The 7,080-nt window shown below is 42.4% G+C and overlaps 1 pseudogene; it reads right to left on the bottom strand.

The window, feature by feature from the left end:
• Positions 1–208: 208 nt before the first annotated feature.
• On the bottom strand, positions 209–5,244 carry LOC123088547 (putative disease resistance RPP13-like protein 1; annotated as a pseudogene).
• Positions 5,245–7,080: the final 1,836 nt, after the last annotated feature.

The raw sequence follows: 7,080 nt of genomic DNA, 5'->3' as shown, positions 1-7,080 counted from the left end.
CCTTTTCTCTTGAGAAAACACACACACACATACACACAACTTAGCCATTGGACTCGACCAGCACAGCCGCTGGATACAAAGTAAGTGCATTTCAGTCAAGTCGTGCCATTGGGCTAACAAGAGAGAAAGAGAGAGATATACAGAGAACCTCCCAATTAGGCCAACAACACGTAGGCAGCGTCGTAACAAACTCTGGGATGACAACATATACAAAACTTGAAAAGTAGTATCAGAGCTAAGCAACAAGCTGGAGCAAATGTTGCGAGCAAGTCATGGTACCGCTACTTGCAAAACATACAGTGATGCATTTCAGTGGTAGCACCAGCAAAACAGAACACGGACACCGCTACTTGCCTCTCATACAAACAGAAAACAGCTAAACAACAGTTATCTACTGGAGGATGAATACATTAAAGTGCACGCATCAGTCATGATAAATTGACATACATAATAGACTGGTGCCCATGTTGCATAATTACCAGCCTTGCCATAGTAGCTTCCAACTCTTAAGGCCAATGCACCTCGTCATCATGAGGCAATTGGCCAAAGAAGGAGGACCAATCAGCACCAGCCGATGAAGTAGGAAACATAGTTCAATTGTAAGATGAGCCAGCATAAGGAACTCCACCCCATAACAGGTTCTTGCAGGAGGGCACACATCTTGGGCCTGCTATTGATTTCAAGTAAACAAATGAATGGAATTTGGAAATAAATGGAGTATTTTAAAGTAAAAAAGATTAACAAAATGCACATTATAAAAGGATACATATCTATTGAGAGTGCAAAGGTGGCTGAGGAAAGCTGATTTACCATTCCATTTATTTGTAGGTGGAAATCTAAATCACGGTTGAACTAATTTCCTTGATGCGGATATGCGCGATCTTTGGCCAACTTTTTCCATCAGGTTGTCGGCAACTCTCCTTCAAGAGCTCACCACAACCCGTTAAGAAAATGCGCTGGAGGCAGGATGGCAAATCTGGTAAAGATGATATGTTAGGGCAGTTAGAGATATGTAGATCCTTCAGATTGGAGAAGCACTTCAGATTTGTTGGCAGGGAAATCAGTTCACAGTTAAAGAAGCACAGGATCTTGACAGAAGTGATATATGCAGATTCTTCTAGTGAAATGAATGGTTCCTTGCATGCTTCAAAACAGAGAAATGGTGGAACTGTGAAATCTTCAGCCGCAAGCATTTTGTTGAGTATAGCAGAGCTACTAACATAGAGTGACTTCTTGACTCGAAACTGTGAGATACACTCGGGGGTGAGTTTCGGAACGTCAATCAAATGTACATCTTTAAGGTGCAAGGAAGACAATCCTTCGAGTGTACATAGATCTGGCAAGTAATACATGTAGAGTGATTCAACGGAGGTGAGATTACCAACAGACAAGCATGCGGTGCTTCTACAGTAGGATATGAAAATACGATCCATGTGTGGCCAGTCACCGCAGAGGAAGTCAGGTGCAAGCACGCAACCAGTTATACTTAATCTTTGAAGGCATAATGGCAAGCATTCTGGTCCATCTGCCAACTCTAAAGAAGGGCAATAATTCAAAATGAGACATGAAAGAGAGGTGGCAGCTCGTAAGCCCCCTAATGACCTGAGACACCAGCAATGTTTGATGTCCAAGCGGTCAAGTTTTGCCAAACGTTGGAAGACCTCTTCTGAAGGAAGTGTAGATAAAGTCATAATCTCTGCTAAGAACAGTTTTTCTAGTGAAGCCAGGCCATCAAGGCAAACAGCTAAAGCTCCATCCGTAATATAGCATGAAGAAAGAGTGAGTTCATGAAGTCCTGCTGGTGGAGTCAGCAGCGGCCCAATGCTCCTTCCATGCATGAGTCCCATCCTCCGCTCATGACAGTATATCCATGCCTTGATGATATCCTCTTTTACCAACACTTCGTCTTTCTCTCTTTCTAGAGCACTTTCAAGGTTCTGAACATGTGACACATCAGCATGCATTGATATCATCAGCTGCTTCAGAACTGAATGTTCAGATGAGAACGCATTCCTCATATATGATCCTGAACCCACCCCCCAGATTAAACCAAGTTGTGATGCCAAGTGGTCTGTCCTCATGATATTCTCCCTCTGATCAAGATACCCCAGCCCATTGTTGGAGATAAATATAAGCAGTGGGCATTTCTCTACTACTAATATTTTAAGGCCTAGTGGAATACAAGGTAGCATCTGCAGGTTTGGCACATTGCGGAGGGCAAGAGAAGAGCAATTTCCAAATAGTCCAGTGTTGGATGGTAGGCTTTCTACCATGCTGCAATCAACAAAGCTTAAGGATTCCAAATTCTCAAAATATGAACCATCAAGTAACCAGCCTGGATATTTTGACGATTTGTAACCGTGAATACTAAGGGCCCCAAGTTGAGGCGGTGGCATCATGCCTTCTAGAATCTCCAAATGTAAGCTATGCTCAGAGTTTGTGTCATCCTTGCAACTCCAGACAAGTTGCAAGCTGCGAAGATGAATTTTCTGATACAACTTTGATTTCAAGGCTTGATCCTTCCCAGTGGCATTCTCAAGATTTGTGACACTTAAACTTCCACGGATCTGGTTCATGTCACTTAGCTGTAGCAACCCATAACCCATTTTATTTTGCACTGAAAATTCTTCAAATTGTTGAAGAGAAGTTAGCTTGCCGATGTTAGGAACTTGAGGCAGTGCTTTCTTGGGCATGTAATATAGATCCTGACGATATTCAAGATGCCGTAACTTCTTTAAATTGCAGAGTTTCTCTGGCAAATTCTCGACTTTGTGATTGAACAGAAGTAACTGCAAGTGGTAAAGAGTACACAGAGATCTTGGCAATTCAGAAATCAATGTTCTGATGATATTCAAATACCGAAGGTGCTTCAACTCACCAACAGATTCTGGCAACTTACTACTACTGTAAGATGACAAATATAGTACGCGCAACTTCTTCAAATTCTGTAGTATCTGGTTAAAAAGGTCAACTACATCATCCATTAGGGGGTCTATGCAGATAATAGTGCGTAAATGATGTAGCTTGCAGATACTTTGCTTGTGTTGCATTATACTATCAACACGAACAGATAGATGTCGAACACTGGATGGTACATCTGTCACCTTATCATCTTCCAATCTGAAGCAGTTCCCTTTGGAGAGTGATTCTGCAAGATCATGAAGGAGATCATGCATAACATGATATTTCTCATTAACTGGTTGAAAGAAGGAGACAGATATCATCTCCTTGAAGCAGTCCCTCCCGACATCTTCCACACTCTTGTTTTGGTTGTACGAATAAATAAGGCCCTCTGCCATCCAAAGAAGAACCAACTCATCCCTAACATACTTGTGACCTTTTGGAAACAAGCTACAATATAGGTAGCACCTCTGCAAACATGGATCTAACTTCTCATAGCTCCATAATAGAGCTCTCATGGGCTCACTTAATTTGTTAATCTTCATATTTAGAGCTTCCTTCCATGCATTGGTACATGTTTTCCCTTTCAACTGGGAACCACAACTTTTGCCGCCAGAGGAGATTGTCCAAGTCTTTTAGCAACCTTCTCTGCAAAATCTTCAAGCCTTTCGCGCAACTGCAGATCTATGATTTTTGGTCCAGAGAATGCATAGTGTTTGAAGAGTGCCAAGAACTGAGCATCTTCCATGTTTTCCAGAGGACACACTTCACAACAAAGAGCAGCTGGAAATGTATTCCTTCGAGAAGTTACCAAAATTTTGCTTCCCATCTGTTGTGAAACTAGAGGAGCTAATAGTTGGTCCCATTCCCCCTCACTGCCAGGTTCAAACCAAACATCATCCAACACAAGAAGAAATTTCCCTGATTCTTGCAGTATGTTTGCCAACTTGTGCTGCAGAGTATCAAGGCTACCAATGTGTGGGCATTCCCCCTGAGAGGCAGACTCGATGATCTCCCGTGTATGACGACGGACATCAAGTTTGCGTGAGATGCTTACCCACATTGTCACATCAAAATATTCTTTTACCCTCTTGTCATTGTAAACAAGTTGTGCTAATGTGGACTTTCCCATGCCTCCAACTCCAACAATGGCCAAACCCGAGTACATAGCTGTACTAGACTCAGACTCAGTAGTAGCAGTTGTCTTGGTAAGGCGATCAATTATATGATCGCAATCCTTGTCACGACCAATCACTTTCATAGGTTGTAGTGATGTGGCCTCAAGAACATCAACTGGTGGTATGGTGGGGCTCTCTGCATTATAGATGGCTGGTAAGCAGAGCAGTTCACGGAACTCCTTGGCTTTCGCCAGGGTAGCCTTCAGTTCATGCAGCTGCCGAAGGAGCTTTCTGTTCTCAGAGCTCAGATTGGACAGCCTGCTTGATGCAGCACGCAGAGGCTTCATAAAAGTGCTGCCGATCGTGGAGGCATTGGGCGGCAAAGAATCCTTCCCCTTTGCTTGGCGCTTGAGGCGGTTGTACTCATGCTCTTCCAGCAATTCTTCAGCCAAGTAGAAGGCTTCTTTGAGTTCTTCAAGCCATTTGTCCAACTTGGGCCTGTGTTTTCCCTTGTCTGCTGCTTCAATCAAGAGCTCGAACTGTGGCATGATAGTAGCTTCCAGTTCATGGAGCTCAAGTGCCATGTCCACTCCAAGGTACGTCGAAGAATAAGCAAGGAGCTTCTTCAAAACGGGCGATGCAGCTAATCTTAAGCCAGCTATAGCTAATGCCACTTCTGTCATCGGTATTGCAGTTTTGTTTTTTTTTTGCGTATATGCCTTCGGACGGGGGTTGTGTTTGCTTTGTGGATGCACAGATCTTGGGTGCAGAAAGACAAACTATGCAAAACCAAGCAGAATTTTCCTGTTAGAAGGTGGGTTTCACTAGGCTGGAAGAGAGTTTAAGTGATGTTTCTAGACGAAACTAGGAGAATATATTTGGTCCATAAAGATACCAATCATAGAACGGCCTGAACAAATTTGATCCGTAGAGCGCTGGAATAGTTTCTGGGCAAAGGGATGGATCAAAGCCTGTTGAAGTTGGAAATCACGATATAAATTAGCCAACTGCAACAGAGATTAAAACAAAACAAAAAAGAAAGTGCTTCTAGATGGGAGGTAGAAACAACAGTGAGTATAGAATGGATGAAAACCTGTGTGAGTGGGAAATCACGAGATAAACTAGCCTGTTGCAACTACAAAGATAATAGACAGAAGCCTGCAACGTTTATTAGAGGAAAACAGACGAGAATAATGGTGGGCTTACACAGATGAAGAAGTGAGAAGCAACATTGTAGGAGCCCGTGCAGTGATGCAGCAAGGTTGCAGGACAGGCAGATAGTAGGAACTAATAGAATGAGAGACAGGAATCACACGACAGCAGGTCGACAAGGCAATACTAGATCCGATCCAACAACTTGCCTATCTTTTAAGGTCTACCTCACTGATCGATAATAAACTAATCAGTAACCAACGTGGACACAGCTCACTGATTGATAATTAAAGTAAATAAATTAGGCTAGATGGATCTTTCCTGATATCATATATCACACAATTGTTAACGTTATCGTTAAATGGTAGCATAAACTAAGCAGGGACAGTGTCCGTTTGCAGGAATCAATCATTCTGAGTTTCTGCGAGAAGGAATGAACCCACCAAGTAGGCAAGGACAAGGGAGGTGGGAGTGGATCTTATTTATCACCTGGGAGAGATGCTACTTGCCATTTTTTTAAGTTCAGCTGACTGGACTTGTGAATAAACAAACTAGTGACCAATAATCGATAATTAAAGTACCAAAAGTAGGCCAGATGCATCTTTCAGATTATGACATAACTCTATGCAATCAGATCAGTTGGGGGTCTGATTAACCAAATTAGCATTAGTATGACAATCAGCTAAATGATTTCTAACCAAAAGTTGGTACTATCCTACCTATTCTGTATAAAGAAATAAGGAGCACAGTCTATCCTGATTTCGACTCTGAGGAGTCATGATCAACTTTGCTAGCGCGCACAATTATAAATGATCAAAAGCGAGTTAATAGTTAATACCAAGAAAGAGACATAAAACTAATGCAAGTATGAATGTCACTAACTGGTTTTGGGGCAGCAGGATGGTTCCAGGCAGCTTTGAATAAGCCAATCAAATTCACGTTTCTATTTTCCTGATTTACCCACCACTTAATTAAGCAGGACCCCACTTAGTGGAGGGGCATTTTCATGTCTTGTGCTGCTTTACCGACTTAATTACTGTCACTTGCACGACCCACCCTACTTAATGGACGCACACTTCCTGTGCTTTCCAGCTTTGCCCACTTAATCACTCTATGCCCCGTACACGTACAGAGAGAAAAGAGGTAAACCAATATCTCGAAATTCCTTCAAGAGGATCCTCTTCAGGGCATAAACAAAAAGAACAAAACTCAGCAAGAATATGCCGGGAAGCAAATTCGGATAGGTATGCATCTGGCCCTGGTCCTGGTCCAGCATTAGGATTATACAGTTGCTGCTCCTACTACACTCCCCTGTTAACCCAAACAAACAAGAGATTAGCTGGGGGCAGCTAATTAAGGAAGTGTTTAGCCGCAAACCGATTTGGCTTCTAAAAAACGTGGTTGAGAGTCAACAGTGAAGTGCAAATCTGTCGTCCTTTTTTTTCTTTTCTTTTTCGAAAAGGGAGACTCCCCGGCCTCTGCATCAGAGCGGTGCATACGGCCACATTTATAAATAAATGAAGAGGTTCAATAAGGTCTTATAGTTTGAAAACAAAAAAAAATGGCAAGCTCACAAAGAGCCACAAGACCAAAAAGCCACAACCGGCTGGCATAACAAAGATAGGTAAACTAATCACCTATCCTATTACATGACCGCCATCTAAACCGGTTGAAGATATCCCACGCTACCATCACCCATCGGACATATCCAGTAACCAAACGCTCACTGGTCTCCGTCGGAGTGAGTAAGGACCACATACGGATCAGCGCGGTAGCTCGGAATAAAACCTGCAAAAAATGAATAGATGTTGTTCTGTTAAAAGCCAAATCATTTCTGAACTTTGTTAGAATTACTTGTTTATGTACAAACCACATAAACACTTTAATTTTCAAAGAAACTTTTACTTTC

This window comes from Triticum aestivum, chromosome 4A (genome assembly GCF_018294505.1).
Source record: "Triticum aestivum cultivar Chinese Spring chromosome 4A, IWGSC CS RefSeq v2.1, whole genome shotgun sequence".
Classification (NCBI taxonomy): domain Eukaryota; kingdom Viridiplantae; phylum Streptophyta; class Magnoliopsida; order Poales; family Poaceae; genus Triticum; species Triticum aestivum.
This window is presented reverse-complemented; position numbering and strand designations above follow the sequence as displayed.